Source organism: Giraffa tippelskirchi, chromosome 5, assembly GCF_054371585.1.
Source record: "Giraffa tippelskirchi isolate mGirTip1 chromosome 5, T2T-mGirTip1v1.2.pri, whole genome shotgun sequence".
Taxonomy (NCBI): Eukaryota; Metazoa; Chordata; class Mammalia; order Artiodactyla; family Giraffidae; genus Giraffa; species Giraffa tippelskirchi.
The window spans coordinates 16,153,331-16,170,365 of NC_137279.1; the positions used below are offsets into that span (position 1 = coordinate 16,153,331).

Genomic DNA, 17,035 nt, shown 5'->3' on the forward strand with positions numbered 1-17,035 from the left:
CTAGGCAGATTACTTAGTTTTCTCTAAGTCTCCGTTTTTTCACTTTTGTCAAATGGCAATAATAATAGAATACTTACCTAGTAAGTTTGTTGGGAAAATTGAGTTAATCACCTATATGGGCTTCCCAGGTGACTCCAGTGGTAAATAACCCACCTGCCAATGCAGAAGATATAATAGAGGTGTGGTTTTGATCCCTGGTTGGGGAAGATCCCCTGGAGAAGGAAATGGCAACCCACTCCAATATTCTTGCCTGGAGAATCCCATGGACAGAGGAGCCGGGTGGGCTACAGTCCATAGGGTCTCAAAGAGCCGGACAAGATTGAAGTGAGGGATCACAATCATCTATATAGTGCTTAGTGCAGCACCAGGCATATAATATGCACTACATAAGTAAGCCATGACAATAATAATAATTGTTGTTACCATTATTGTCACTAAGTACCATCAGTTTTTCCTTGTTATAATTAGTAACATATAACATATGAGGAGACGTCTCTGGTGGTCTGGGCTCCATTGCTGGTTCAGACAGTAAAGAATCTGCCTGCAATGCAGGAGATCCCTGGGTTGAGAAGATCCCCTGGTGAAGGGAATGGCAACCCACTCCAGTATTCTTGCCTGGAGAATCCCATGGACGGAGGAGCTTGGTGGGCTAAAGTCCATGGGATTGCACAGAGTCAGACACGACTGAGCGACTGAGCACACACACCATAGCGGTCCAGTGCTTGACTTCTCCTTCCAGTGCTGGGGGTGTGTGTTGGATCCTGGGTTAGGCAGCTAAGATCCCACATGATTTGAGGCCAATGAAACAAAACATAAAACAAAAGCAGCCTTGTAAACAAATTCAGTAACGACTTTAAAAATGGCCCACATAAAAAAAATCTTAAAAAATATATGAGAAAGGTAGGAGGGTTTCTTTTGTTTTTTGCTTTAATCCTTCTACTAATTGATTATTCCATCATAATTTTAAACTTCTGTGAAATGCTTGGTCTAATCCAGGTCTAATCTAATGTTCTGATTACACTTACTTGGAATGTGTTAATTAATTTGTATTTTTGCTGCATATCTGGAAATCTCCTTCACATTCAGATTCACCTGACTAATGTTTCAAAAATTTTACATTTGAACATATATCCTTATGATTAACTTCAATAAACATGTGTTTTTCAAAAAAGTAACAAAAAATCTATTTGCTTTTCCATGTGACCCAAATAAATATTTTCTCAACTTCAGACAATAATCAGAAAGGAAATTTTATGTTGTGTATATTTTTACACAAAAAGTGTAAAAAAATAATCTCGATACTACTTAGCAATAAAAAGGAATGATCTACTGATACTTACAGAACATGAATAAATTTCAAAGCATTGTTCTAAGTGAAAGAAGCCAGGCACAAAAGACCAGATTCTATATGACTCCATCTATATGAAATTCTAGAAAAAGCAAAACTACAATAAAAGAAAACAGGTCAGTAGTTACCAGTAGGGGTAGGGAATTGATTGCAATGGTATGTAAGGATAATTTTGGGGGATGTAGGACATATTCAGAAATATGAGAGTGGTCAAAAGTAACCAAACACTTCAAACAGGTAAATTTGATCATATGTAAATTATTCCTCAATAAAATAGTACTAAAAATTAAGAGAAAAATCTCAGAAAAAGCTATTTGATAATTAAAATGAGTGAGTGCATGCTAAGTCACTTCATTCATGTCCAACTCATTGCGACCGTATGGACTGCCAGGCTCCTCTGTTCACGGGTTTCTCCAGGCAAGAATTCAGGAGTGGATTGCCGTTCCCTCCTCCAGGGGATCTTCCTGACCCAGGGACTGAATCCCTGTCTCTTACTTCTCCTGCACTGGCAGGTGGGTTCTTTACCACTAGCACCATCTGAAAAGCCCAATTAAAATGATACTTTAATTAAAATATGCAAACTTAAACCCAGAACTAGAGACACACCAGCATCTGCATAAACGATGACAAAGCCAGAGCACAGAGTTCAGCCCTGACATTCTGCTGTTTCTGATACTCTTCAAGGAGCTTCAAGCAGAAGGCCATCTCAAGCCTTCAGGCCTATATACCACCCAAGAATTGCAGGGACATCCCTCTTCTGGTTGTTGTTATTGTTAATTTATTTTACTAAAGTATAGTTGATTTAGGAGTTTCTCTTCTGGAGATCTGTTTCAGCAGTTTGCAAAAGCTAAGAGATGTCTTTCTGAAATGTTTGCTTAGGACCATGAATGTCAAACCCGTCTTGGACTTTTGTCCTAGGAAGTCAGCCCTCAGATTTTCCTTTTTTCTTTTTTAAAGTTGTCACATTAATCTAGAGTGGAACCCCTGTATCAGTGGGGATAATGTTTTGTGCAGAAGTTCTCTGATCAGAGACGGAAAGGTACTGGAGCATTCCCACAGGGCGTGGCCAGGAAGGCTGAAGCTTGGAAGTCCCCTTTGTCCATTGTTTCTTTTGCAACTCTGTCATAGCCAGGGGATTTTTTTTTTTTTCACAATGCTGTGCAAATCACTTTACAAAATTGTCATCTCCTCACCCCAACCTCCCAAATAGAATTGCAAGTGACATGTTGATTTTCTGCCTTGAATTCCATCGTTACCTTAGTTAACTTTCAGTAGGAATGCCTGGCATGTCACCGGCTTTCAAACTCACTTATGACAAAAACTGAAGCACTGGCTGTTAACATGCCAGCAATACACAGGGCTGCTGGGCTCAATTCTAAGCCTATAATCTCCTGCAGATAGTTCTAATTATGTCATCATTTGCATAAAAATTTTAAAGGCAAAATACTGCAATCAGGTGGAAAAAAATCCCAACAACTCCCCTTTGTTCTTAATTGGTAAAGGAAAATGTCCATAAATGGAAATGGTTCAGTGTTTCCTGGATCAGCTGGGTAAATTCTCTGAGGTTGGCCTGACTCCAGCAGAACAATGTTCTCTGAAGCAAGCACCCAGGCTGAAGTGGCAGTATAGCAAAGTGATTCAATTATACAAACATATATATTCTATTTTAGATTCTTTTTCATTGTATGTTATTACATGATATTGAATACAGTCCTCTGTGCTATACAGGAGGTCCTTGTTGTTCATCTATTTTGTATAGTGGTGTGTGTCTGTTAATCCCAAACTCCTAATTTATCCCTCCCCTCCCCACCTTTAGCTGTTTAAAGAGAAGCTGGTGATAGTTTAGTCGCTAAGTTGTATCTGACTCTTGCAACCCCATGGACTGTAGCCTGCCAGGCTCCTCTGTCCATGAGACTTACCAGGCAAGAATACTGGAGTGGGTTGCTATTTCCTTCTCCAGGGGATCTTCCCCACCTAGGGATCGAACTCTGGTCTCCTGCATTGCAGTCAGATTATTTACCTGCTGAGCTTCTAGAGAAGCCTTTTAAGGAGAGATGATCCTTTTTTCTGTGGCTGGCTGGTGATGCACCTGGGACCAGGGAAGTGATGGGAAATCAAGGGCTGATCCCAAAGAGCAACTTCATTTGCATCTTTTGTGATGTAGTTATCACAGGCAGAAATATTCACATCAATCATTTGTTTAACCAACACAAAAAGTGGAGAGGACTGGGGAGAAGGACACATACTCAAAAAAAAGACAAAATAGAAAAAAAAAAAAAAGCAAGGGTGAAAGATTCTGTGAGGGCACTCGAGTAGATTCAGAGGGTAGTGACAGCTCTTGTGTTGTGGATGAAATTTGGTCATCCACTCAGGCCTGAAGTATCAATTAGTATTAACAGATTAAATGCCACCCTCGATTCCTCACTCATGCTTGTATGTGGACCAAAGATACTCAGAACTGAGTGAGAGAGAAGGAGCCCCCTGCACTGAAGTTCTCCCCTAGAATGCCTTGGTGGGGGTCAAGGCTGCAGGGATGACAAGATAAGTCCAAAGAGGCAGCTGGCCACCTTGGATCAGAGGTACTCACTCTTGCCTTGTGGAAGCAAAAAGCAAGTTCAAGAAACAATATTTCTAAACATGCCTCTTAATTTCAATCTAGAACTTTCCACCTTTAATAATTTAAATTGTGAAGTCTGAAAAACTCAATAGCGTTTAGAGTCTAATCCTTCACCTTTAGTTAGGATATTTTGGAGGCGTTTTAAACATTTAATAAGAGCTTTGACCACTACAATACTGACGGCAAAGCTGTACTGAATATTCTGCATGCGTCCAGCTCGGTGCTGGGAGCATTGCAGGGGTTTTGGAATTCTTTCCTCACCACCGCCCTCTGAAGCAGGTGCTATTATTATCCTCAATTTGAGGTTACCCAGGCTCCCTTACAAATCCATGCCAATGCCTCACTCTGGAGTTATTATTCAACGACAGTGTAAAAACAAATTAAGCCTCTCACTTGGATAAACACATCCTTCTCCAGTTTAAAAAAAAACAAAAACGCTGAGTTGGAGCTTCAAATAAAAAAATGAAATGTCTAATCTTTTTATTTATTTTCACTTTTGCTGAGGAAATGTTTTCCCAGTTTTACTGAGATAGAATTGACAGCACTGTATAAGTTTGAGGGGTATGGCATAATGTTTTAACTTATATATACCATTTAAATGACCACAATAAGTTTCGTGAACATCCATCATCATGTACAGACGCAAAATTAAAGAAACAGAACAAATTTCTTTTTCTTCCTTGTGGTGAGAACTCTAAGGATTTATTCTCTTAACAGCAGAGTTAATTATATTTATCATGTTGTACACTATATCCCTAATACCTATCTATCTTACTACTGGGAGTTTGTGCGTCTTCACTGCCTTCATCCGATTCATCCTCCCCTCAACCTCTGCCTCTGGTAACCACAAATCTGATTTTTTTTCTGTGAGTTTGTTTATTTGTGAATGAGTACTCAGTCACTCAGTTGTGTCCAACTCTTTGCAACCCCATGGGCTGCAGCCTCCTAGCCTCTTCTGTCCATGGGATTTTCCCAGCAAGAATATGGGATTTTCCTGGCTAGAATATGGGAGTGGGTTGCCATTTCCTCCTCCAGGGGTCTTCCAGACCCAGGAATCGAACCCAAGTCTCTTTAGCTCCTGCATTGGCAGGCAGATTCTTTACCACTGAGACTCCATGAAAGCCCCATAATTGACCTACTAAATACCTAATCTTTATAAACTATACTATATTCTAGAGACTCTCCTCCTGTAGATCAGCAATAAAGGTTTGGAATACATTTTCCTTTTCACATTGAGGTTACCCAGTTTCCCTCACATTACACATTACCTTTTGTAACTCTTCAGTGTGGAATGACTTCAAATTCTTAGGCAAAATCCTTTTGTATCATCCAGTTGGGTCTTGATGGTCTTCTCTTGGCCTGATACCTTAATCCAGGTATAAGAGCTCTTTATTAAATAACTCAACTCTTGAACTTCTTAGGATCATTGGAAATTAGTTTCAGCATGGTGTAGTGAATCTGAGCAGTCTGAAAGAGCTCCAGAATTTAGTAGCTGTCTCCCTGGGTTCAGCTTTCCTAGGGGCTGGTTACACAGAAATCCCCAAACATTCCTGGGTGGTTCTTTAGCAGGAAGCTTAAAGATTGGATTAGACTTTGGTTAAAAGGTAAAACTGTGAGATCACTGCAATTATGGAAAGAGCTACAAATAATCACAGAAAAATCTAGAGACATTCCTCACGAAGCTAAAAATTTCTCACAGCCTCAATGTGTCTACTTAGATTAAATGGCAGAATTAACACAGTGATTCAGACAACTTAAACCAAAAAACTGAAATGACACACTTATCTCAACTATCTGGCTATTTTAGGTGAATATATTTCAGGCCAGAATTATTTGAATAATTGTTTCAATGTCTTACCTTTTATTGCAGGAAGACCCAACAAAGCACGATTTAATTGTTTTATCAAAGCTGCCTTTGTTATTTTCTTATCTCAGGGTCCTCTATTAAGTCAACCCTGGAAAGTAACTTAGAAAGTCATGGTAAAAGCAGCATATGACTACTTGGTTTTGCAGCAGACTTGTTTATATGAAATTGAATATATTTTATATGCCTCAGTAAATTTAAAATGGATTATACTTATGCTAAAAATTCTACACACACACACAGATACGTATTACTTGAGCTCTTGCTGTGCTAAGTCGACTTCAGTCGTGTCCGACTCTTTGTGACCCCAGGGACCGTAGCCTGCCAGGCTCCTCTGTCCATGGGATTCTCTAGGCAAGAATACTAGAGTGGGTTGCCATGCCCTCCTCCAGAAAAATCTTCTTTGGAGTAAAATGTGTGGGCTTTTGTTTGGTTTTCAGGTTTTAGTCTAATATTCGATATTTCTAAGAAAAGAGCAATTCCAAATCTTCTACCCTCAGAGACTGATGGAAAACCCATCTTTGAGGTAACTGTCCTAATACTATCTACATTCTACTCTTTCTTGCTAAAATTTTCTGAAGAATTTTTACTAACTTTATAAATAAATTACATGAATAAAAATTAATTTAACAAGCTTCCTTTTAGAACCAGATCAGAACTGATTGTCTAACCAGTCAACCACAAAGTTGACTTTCCTTCCGGAACACGGACAGAGCCAAGAATGATAACACATAAAATGCCATGCTGATTTAGGTCATCATCCCCTCACGCAGAGCTAGGTTGGACCTCACCAGAGCACCAGTGGATGTTTTGGTCGTGGGTTGCCTCCATGATACCTTAAATATTTAGGAAAACAGTTCAAAATTTCCTAAAATTTATTTATTACCATGCTGTGGAATTACCATCTGTAAATTTAATCAACTCTCTCTTTTAAATATCTGCATTTTCCAGAAGTTTCTGATCTGCCATATAAAATCAACCTTCTTTTATTTTATTAAAGGGATCTCTCAACTGTTCCTAGCTTTAGGATTTGCTAAACAGGGGTCATTTCTCAACCCCTTATGACTTTATTTGATTTATCTACACATTCTTTGCTTTTCTGGATGAAAAATCCCATTTTCAGGCTCACCTAGTAGTCTTCCCTAGTGATGTTTTTGGTTGCTTTATTAAGGACATTTTCAAGCTTTCCCATGGATGTATTGACAAAGAGAGACTAGATTGTAAAAGCATCTTACATTTGGATGCATCACAGCTTGCAAACTGGCGGCATAACACTTTTGGCTGAAGAGCCCCTTGGGGGTCACCTTGTATGGTTATGGCTCATACAACAGCATCTGGCAAAGGAAGTGTGCAGAGGTTGGGAAGGAGTACAATAAAAAAATCCAGCACGGAGCCTCTCTTGCCAAACCACATACCCTGGCACAGGCCTGCATCCATTGAGAGGAAGGAAAACTTTCTCTACTCAGTCTGCCCAGAGGGGTTCCTTTTAGCCATAAGCAAGAAATGGGAACCAAAGGATTAGTCCACATGATTTCTTGATTTTGTCTTAGATATGAAGCTGGATTCAGAGGCCATCATTTAGTTCATCTGATTTGCATTATTTTCCTTTAAATACAATAATCAACACCAGTTTTCATTGAATTTCACATTTCACCTTTCTGCTCACTCCAGTTCCTGTGAGCTTTTCCCAAAAAGTTTCTTCTGTCTCCATTGATTTGATAGTTAGCACCAAACTTCAGAAAAATACCACCTGGAAGATTAAACCATGTATTATGTCTTCCAGGTAACTTACAATCATTTTAGAAAACATTGCTGACCACACTGATCTTTGGAGGATTCTGCTCTTAGCACATTTTCTTTCATTTGAAAAGCTGCCTATTTTTATCTCTAAGAAAGTTCCTTATGTATAAGAAAATATTGCCTCTGGTTCCGGGGTAAGGAAAGTTTTAAAATAATTTCTGGTGTGAAATTTTAGTAACATTTCTGAACATCCAAACAAACAACTGTTGTTTCTATAACTGTTGTTTCTATCTTGTCTTGAAACTCATCTGTGTTCCCAAAGAGCCACTCCAGTGTGATAAGACACCTTTTCCCCAGAATCCATGTTTCCTTTTCCAGAGTGAGTTGTTCACCTACTTTTCTTAAAGATTTCATCAGCCTGACTCCTCTCTTTGCACTTTCTAAGGTAGTGCTGATCTGCAGAGATAGAAATGTGGAAATTTCTGCAGAGATAGAAATGTTCTATACGTGAGTTTCCTACCAAGGTAGCCACTCACCACACCTGTCTATTGAGCCTTTAACATGTGGCTAGTGCAACTGAGGTTCTTTATTTTTTCACTTATTTAATTTTATTTAAATTTCAATAGCCGCATGTGGCAAGTGGCTACTATATTGCCTACTTAGCACAGGTCCAAGACCTTCTCTGGTAACCTTTTTAAAAATGGACATCTCACTAAGCACCTCCTTCACAGTGGTCCCTTTTACCTAAGTGCTGTATCTTGTGGTCAGTATTTCCAGAATTTGAGTTCTTGCAAAATTAGGGAGTGGATAGAATCAGTTCTGATGAAAAGAAAAAAAAAAACTTCTTTGAAAGAAAACATTTAGTAATTTGTTGTTTGACTATTAAAATTTTACCCAGAAGAAATTTTATCCTATGTGTTATTAAACTTTTCTAAACCTACATTTCTACTGGCAGCTATCACTTTTATATTAATAAAATCCTATAAACTAGATGGTCTTCCCTGGTGGCTCAGATGGTAAAGAATCTGCCTGCAATGCAGGAGATCCAACAAGAGACACAGTTTCAATCCCTGGGTCAAGAAGATCCCCTGGAGAAGGGAATGGCTACCCACTCTAATATTCTTGCCTGGAGAATCCCATGGACAGAGGAGCCTATGGGCTACAGTCCGTGGAGTCACAAAGAGCTGGACATAACTGAGTGAATGAAGCTTTCAGACTAGATGCCTGGAAGTGGGGTGTAAGTTTCATGCTCCTTTAGTTTTACCTTCTTGAGTCTAAAATTTGGATAATTGCACATAATTTTGTTTTCACAATCGTAAAGTAAGGTATTCACATTGGTCTATTTGAAGGATGCTCTATGAGAAATGAAATAATTAGCATGTGTAAAATACCCCAAAAATGTATTTTCAATTTCTTTCTAGAGCACTTTTGAAAATTTAGGTGTTGTCATCACCTACAAATGGAATTTATCTACAAAAACTGTCACCACAATGCAGATTTTGATTTTATGATTTGATTTTTTAAAAGAAAAAATATGATGTAACAAAGATGAAAGAACTGTTTGTAATCTGTCTTTTTCAGTGATCCTAGGTTAGATTTTTCATATTAAACTCTGAGAAATTTATTTTATAGAAATAATTTATATAGAGAATCCTTTACCACAATAAAATATTTTTCTGTGCTCATTCTTTCATTTACTTGTTGAATTAATTTGTCAACAAAGGTCCGTCTAGTCAAGGCTATGGTTTTTCCAGTGGTCATGTATGGATGTGAGAGTTGGACGGTGAAGAAAGCTGAGCACCACAGAATTGATGCTTTTGAACTGTGGTGTTGGAGAAGACTCTTGAGAGTACCTTGGACTGCAAGGAGATCCAACCAGTCCATCCTAAAGGAGATCAGTCCTGGGTGTTCTTTGGAAGGACTGATGTTGAAGCTGAAACTCCAATAACTTGGCCACCTCATGCGAAGAGTTGACTCATTGGAAAAGACCCTAATGCTGGGAAGGATTGAGGGCAGGAAGAGAAGGGGACGACAGAGGATGAGATGGTTGGATGGCATCACCGACTCAATGGACATGGGTTTGGGTGGACTCCGGGAGTTGGTGATGGACAGGGAGGCCTGGCGTGCTGCGATTCATGGGGTCGCAGAGTCGGACACGACTGAGCAACTGAACTGAACTATGAACCAGGCAGGGGGGTAAATAATATTTATTATTTATTATTTATCAAGGCAGGCTTGATAAATAATATAGTTCATTCTATATAATCTGTGGGAAAAGGATGAAAAGACAAATGCTACAGAAACACAATTTACCAGGCATGAAGGGATCCAAAGGGGAAAATACTATGAAATAGAGTTTCAAAGACTCCCTGGTAGAATAAGTGGCACTGAAAGAGGCTGATGAACTAATCCCTTCCATTTATCTAATAAATAGCTACTCAACTGCTTGTAAAGACTTTAAATCAGCTTGATGAACAGTAAGAATTCTTAATGGTACTGTTTTGGTATTGCTGGGGACATCTGGGCTTGGCAAAGAGTCTGTAGGCTAATGACCCTCCCTAGCAATTTCCAATCATTCTCAGAATAAAACCCAAAGTGGTTATGCAGCCTCTAAGGTCCGCATACGCTATGCCCCTCCCCACCCCTCCAACCCGTCCACTGTAGTCCTCTTTTCCCTTCATTCTGTCCAGCCATCCTGGCCCCTCTGCTGTATCTCACACCAGGAGCCCATCCAGCTCAGAGCCTTCCCACGTGAGGACGACCACAATCAGATGCCACCTCTCCCCCCTGCCCAATCATTCTCTATTTCTTCCTTTGCTTTCTGTTTCTTCTTCCCACTTATTACCACCTAACTTAAGATTTATGTGTTTTTTCGTCTCTCTCCTTCTAAAATACAAGCTCCAGGACCTCAGGGACTTTGTGTTGTAACAAGGTCTAGAGCAGTGCCTAGCTCTTAGTAGGCTCTCAGCAATATATTTTTGAATGAGTAATAACGTTTAGTACTTATTTTGCAAGACTGAACTTGCTCACCTTTCACCTTTCTATATCTCAATTTTTTATATATTTTTTTAATATCTCAATTTAAATATTAATATGATGAGGGAAAGTAAATATATCTTATCTAAATTACTCCTTAAGAATGTTAGGAAGATGATTAAGTTAATACTACACAGATTTGACTTGTTCGGAAGAAAAACAATTCTAAAACTCAAGTTCTCTTATTTTATTAAGATAATTTCACAGATTATCAAAGCTATAAATTCATACAAATAAAAGAGACTAAAATGAATATGCGTGCTAAGTTGCTCCAGTCGCGTCCTACTCTTACAACCCTATGGACTGTAGCCCACCAGGCTCTTCTATTCATGGGCTTCTCCAGGCAAGGGTACTGGAGTGGGTTGCCATGCCCTCCCCAAGGGGATCTTCCCAATCCAGGGATCAAACCCGAATCTCTTAAGTCTCCTACATTTGCAGGCAGGCTCTTTACCACTAGCGCCACCTAAATAACTATAACAAAAATGGTATAAGTAACATAAACTTCAAAAAGAGATGTTGCTTATGTAAAGTACTTTCTTATGTTTAGAGTTTGAAGATGAAGAAGGGAAGAGATCTGCACTTAAGATCAAGGGTGTGAGTGGAAGAGAGAGAGAAAGCCCAGATCCTTAAGGGCATCTCTGCATCCATCGTCCTAGTCTCATAACAGAGAAATTGTTCTCCCACCCAGATATTTCACAGCTCCATAAATTAAAGGCCGTTTTAGGCAAACCTCCTCTACCCCACTGGAAGACACACTATCACCAATCTAGGCAATTAAAAAGAGTTATAGCAGTTTTGTTCCCTATTTTTCTACATTTATTTATAAAGACAGAAAGGAAATTTTATAGGAAAAAATGTCAGCTCTTTTCAGGGTTTGCAAACTTGGACAGCCTTTATACTTATTTTTAAATTTCCCATCAGCTAGGATGCATTTAGCTGTAAATAATAGAAATCCCAACTTGAAGTGGGTTTTATAATAAACAAATGTAGAACTGAAAATTCAGAGGTCAGGTGGGAAAAAGGGTTAAATTATGCTATGGCTGATGATACACCATCAAGGACCCAAGTTCTATCTTTCTCTTCTGTTGTTCAGAGTCCACTTCATCTGAAGCCTGGCTCCCCACATAGTTGTAGAGTCATAGTTGTTATTTCCAGTAACAATCAGGGTTGTATGCTTCCTCATTCACGTGGGGGTTAGCGGATAAAACCCCTCTCTCCTCTCCCAAATGTCAAGTGAAAATCTTTCTCCTCCCTGATTGGACCAATTTAGGTCATATGTCTTTCTCTGAACCAGTGGCTATCACCAGGAAAATGCTTTTTGCTGATTGGTTTAAGCTTGGGTACCCAAATCACTGGCAAGAGTGATGGACTATGATTGGCTTAGGCCAGGGGTCAGCAAACAATGGTTGTGGGTCAAATGCTGCCCACTAGCTGTTTCTGAAAGTTTTGTTAGAACACAGTCACTCCTGGCTACTTTTCCATAAAAGAGCAGTTCAGTAGTTGCTAACAGAGACCATAGGGCCCATAAATCCTCAAATATTTACTATCTAGCCTTTTACGGAAAAAAATTGCCAACCCCTGGCTTGGATAACATGGGCCCACTTTGGAGCTGAATCCAGTCCCCTAAATCATGACTCAACTACACGATGAGCTAAACTTGGACTAAATGAGGTTGATAAAAGGTCCTCACATGTCAATCTAAATTAATTTTTTTCCCTTGTTCTTTTCTGAGCAGAGCTAAACAAAAAAACAATACACTAGTTTCAGAAGGAAAGCCCTAGTTTTTGAAGTTCATTGACTTTATCTCACTCCTCTCTTCCAGATGGATCAGTGTTGTTTAGCCGCTCAATCACGTATGACGCTTTTGCGATCCCATGGGATTTCCCAGGCAAGAATACTGGAGTGGGTTGCCATTTCCTCTACCGGTGGATCTTCCCGACCCAGGGATGGAAACTGTGGCTCTTGCTACGTCTCCTGCACTGGAGGTGGATTCTTTACCACTGAGCCAAGGAGAAGCCTTTATATTGGCCTCTGTTTCAATCTCAGCCATGTGCAGTTTTGTTTGTTTTGTTTTCTGAATTGTCTTCAAGTTATTGGTTCATGCCACGGAACCAGAATATATGAACTCTCTGCCAGATCTCCAATCCACCAACAGTGTTTGACGGCACTCCCCAGAGCACCTTCACATCATGATTGTCCATGTAAGCCCTCTACTGCCAAAATAGCCATCTGCCCTTTCTTTTTTTATAGCTTCACTTGTTTAATTCTATTGTGACAGGAACAATACAAGTCCACTGTAGGAACATTAGAAAACACAGATAACCAAAAGAGGGGGCAAAAAAAAACTTGTCACCATCCCACACCCCAGGGAACTTTTAAAACAAACAGCATTTTCTAGAGGTGAGGTCTTCACTCTAACTGATCTGAACTAACTTTGACTTTTCCAACAGGAAGTCATGGTGGAATATTTTATTTTTTTAGCTCCCTATATTTATGGAGTTTACTGAATGGGTCTATTCTTTGACTAGCCTTTCTAAGGGCCTTTATTAAGTTGTGAACTTTCTGACCATTTAAGGAAATTTATGGAAAAGAGCAGAGTTTGAGAAGTTGCTGTTAAATGACTCTCTCAAAGTCTTAGGCGCATCTTTTGCAAACATGAAAGAGCACCTAGCACTCTTCGTTTGGGCTGGTGTCTACAATTTCACCTTATTAGGTAAATAAAAGGGAAGGAACCTTTGTGAAATACAGGGTTGGGAAAGTAGGCTCAGCCTCACAAATCCTCACTTAGGCACACCTGTGGGTTCACTAATGCTTATTACAGAAACCACTTGAAAATGCCCCAAGGTTGGGTTGTTGCCAAGACATCAGATGGGCACAATGTTAGGTTTAGGGCTAGAATCAACTATAGGATGGGATTCAGTACCACTGCGTGTCCATGTGGGGGATCTGAGCATGGGATCGGAGCCAACGTCGTAATTAGAAACCAGGCGTAACTTCAGAGAGCAATGCTCTCCACCCCGCCCCTCCTCCATTATTCCTCTGTAGAGTCCACAGTATTGCTGACACTTTGCGTCATAACAAATTCGGCCATTCGCATGGATAATTCTTGTTAAAGACTGTATGATCCCCTGGGTCCCTGGAAGAGAAGGGGTGAATGGAGGAGGGAAGTCCACAAATAGAGGTTAAAAGAACACTGGCTCTACATTAAAAAGATGAAATATTGCCATTTGCAGTAACATGGATGGACCTAGAGAATATTATACTTAGTAAGTCAGACAAAGACAAATAATAAAAGATATCACTTATATGTGGAATCTGAAAAATAACACAAATGCATCTATATACAAAATAGAAACAGACTCACAAGCATAAAAAACAAACTTATGGTTATCAAAGTGGAAGGGAGGGGGCAGAGATAAATGAGGAATATGAGATTAAGATACAAACTATTACACATAAAATAGATAAGCAACAGGGATTTACTATATAGCTCTGAACTAAACCTCTTAATACAATGGAAAATAATATGAAAAAACATATGCATGATCGAATCATTTTGCTGCATACCTGAAACTAACACAATATTATAAATTAATTATATTTCAGTTTGAAACAGAACACCATTCCTTGTTTGATAGTTCCAAAGCATGAGACAAGGGCTCAGGGCTGGGGCAATGGGATGACCAGGAGGGATGGGATGGGGAGGCAGGTGGGTGGGGGGTCCAGGAAGGGGAACACATGTAAACCCATGGCTGATTCATGTCAATGTATGGCAAAAACTATTACAATATTGTAAAGTAATTAGCCCCCAACTAAAATAAATAAATTTATTAAAAAAAAAAAAAGAACTCTGGCTCTTGGGCCCCAACTGCCTGGATTTTTATCCCATCTCCAGCTTCACCCTTACAGGCAAGGTGATCTTGGGTCCTTAAATTTGTTAGGTTTCATTTTCTTCACGGATAAAATAATGATTATAGTAGCACTCACCTACTTCATAATGTTGGCTGCTGTGCAGATGGAAAGCAATGAATAGGTAGGATAAGTATCAGCTGTCATCTCAATGAGAGGGACAGTGCAGAATGGGAAAGTTGGGAGCTTCGGAATATGCTTCTCGTCAAAGCATTGCTGGCCTTTGGAGATCATATTCACAGGGTTCCCACTGCCCAGAACTGCCCAATTCACAGTTAGACATTCTGCACCAGACTGACTCTATGAGAGAAGTGAATTTTATCTTTCAGCCAAAAAACTTTTTATTGCAATATAGTTGATTTACAATGTCATGTTAGTTTCAGTTGTACAAGAAAGCAATTCAGTTATTCATATATATGTACAAATACATATATTCTTTTTTATAATTTCTTCCATTATAGCTTATTACAAGATATTGAGTACAGTTCCCTGTGCTATATATATAGTAGGTCCTGTTGGTTATTATATTTATAGTAGTGTGCATATGTTAATCCCAAACCTCCTTATTTATGCCCCTCCTACCTTTCCCCTCTGGTAACAAAATAAAGTTTGTTTTCTAAGTCTGTGAGCCTGTTTCTGTTAAGTTCGTTTGTATCATTTTTTTAAGATTCTACATATAAACGTTATCATATGATATTTGTCTGGTTCACTTCACTTAGTATGATAATCTGTAGGTCCTTCCATGTTGCTGCAAATGGCATTATTTCATTCCTTTTTGTGTCAGCCAAAATAAAATAGATTTTATTTTTTAGAAAAGTTATAGATTTATAGAAAACTTTAATATATATTTTAGATAATTCCCATAAACCGTATATCCAGTTTCCCCTATTAAATCTTACATTAGAAGGGTATGTTATTACAATTAACCAGCCAATATTGGTACATTATTTTCCACTAGCATCCATATTTTACTCAGATTTCCCAAGTTTTTACCTAATGTCCCTTTTCTGTTCTCGGAGTGCATCCAGGACACCACATTGCATTCAGTTTTTAGCTCCTCTTGGCTGTAACAGCTTCTCAGACCATCCGTGTTTTCGATGACCTTGACAGTTTTGAGGAGTATTGACTACGTGTTTTGTAGTATGTCCCTCCATTGGGATTTGTCTGTTTTTCTCATCATTAAATTAGGCTTGTGTGTTCCTAGGGGGAATGACCACAAGGGTCAGTGCCACTTAATTGTATCAAGGATACACACTGTTAACATGACTTCTTATTGTTGATGTTGACCTTGATGACCTGGCTGAGGTAGTGTTTGCCAGGCTTCTCCACTGTAAAGTTATTATTTCCCCCCTTTTCCATACCATTCTCTTTGGAAAGAAGTCACAACATGCTGCCCACACATGAAGGGTGGGGAGCTACCCTCCACCTCCTTGAGGTATCTGGAATTCTTCTGTGTGGGGATTTATTTTTTTCTCCTCAACTAATTTTTCCAGTCTAGGCTTCATTTGAATGAATTATTTTTACCAAATGCCACTGAAAATAGTCTAAAGCCAACTTCAAGTTGATATTCTCAAAACTCACCACTTTCTGTAATTAAGTATTAATATTTGCAGTGTTCTTACACTGGGCGTGGGGGAAATGTGACAAAAACAAGATTTCTAAAAGCTGACAATCTTCTAGTTGAGTGTCACCAAGGGCAGGTCTGGAATGAACAATTCCTCAGTAACCCTATATGGAAAGATCTGAAAATGAATAAGGAATTAAAAATAAAATGAGTGGGATGGCCAGAGCCAATATGAATGAAGAGCTGTGAGCCAAGTGGAAAAGCATCCTTTGGCAAGTTTAAACTGGTTACCTCAGCATGTCCTGAAAATATGCTCTCAGAGTTCCAGGCCATTAGGCTCCCTTTGTGGGCATGAATCCTGTCCCTCCCCCAGAAGGAAGCTTCTTCTCTCTTTAGATTGATCTAGTATTAACATGCTCTTAAAAATCATACACACACATACACACATACACACCTCACCACATACCACACACCACCAACCAAACAACTTGACAATAATTCTATGTCTTAGAATTAGAATTAGAATAATTGGCTGAGTAGCTGAAAATCCACTTGAACTTTTCCTTGGAAAGACTTTTCTTTTTTTAAATTAAAAAAAATTTATTAAAGTATAGTTGATTTACAATGCTGTGCTGGTTTCAAAGTGATTCAGCTATACATAGATACATACACAAACACATATATATTCCTTTTTACATTCTCTTCCATTACAGGTAATTACAAGATACTGAATATAGTTTCTCATGCTATATAATAGGTTTTTGTTGGTTGTCTATTTCATGTACAGTAGTATTATATTTTAATCCCAAACTCCTAATTTATGCCCCTCTCTATATTTTTGTCATTTCCAGAATGCTATTATATGATAGAATCATAGTTTTGATATTTATTTATTTTTAATTGGAGGATAAGCGTTACAATGGTGTGTTGCTTTCTGCCATACATCAGCGTGAATCA

At 38.9% G+C, this 17,035-nt stretch overlaps 1 long non-coding RNA gene across 1 annotated transcript; it reads left to right on the top strand.

Annotated features, from left to right (window-relative positions):
- The first annotated feature begins 12,039 nt into the window (after positions 1-12,039).
- Positions 12,040-15,131, top strand: LOC145506914 (uncharacterized). Its single transcript, XR_014054443.1, has 2 exons — positions 12,040-12,287; positions 12,428-15,131. It is a non-coding gene; the product is annotated as an uncharacterized LOC145506914 (long non-coding RNA).
- The last annotated feature ends 1,904 nt before the right edge of the window (positions 15,132-17,035 follow it).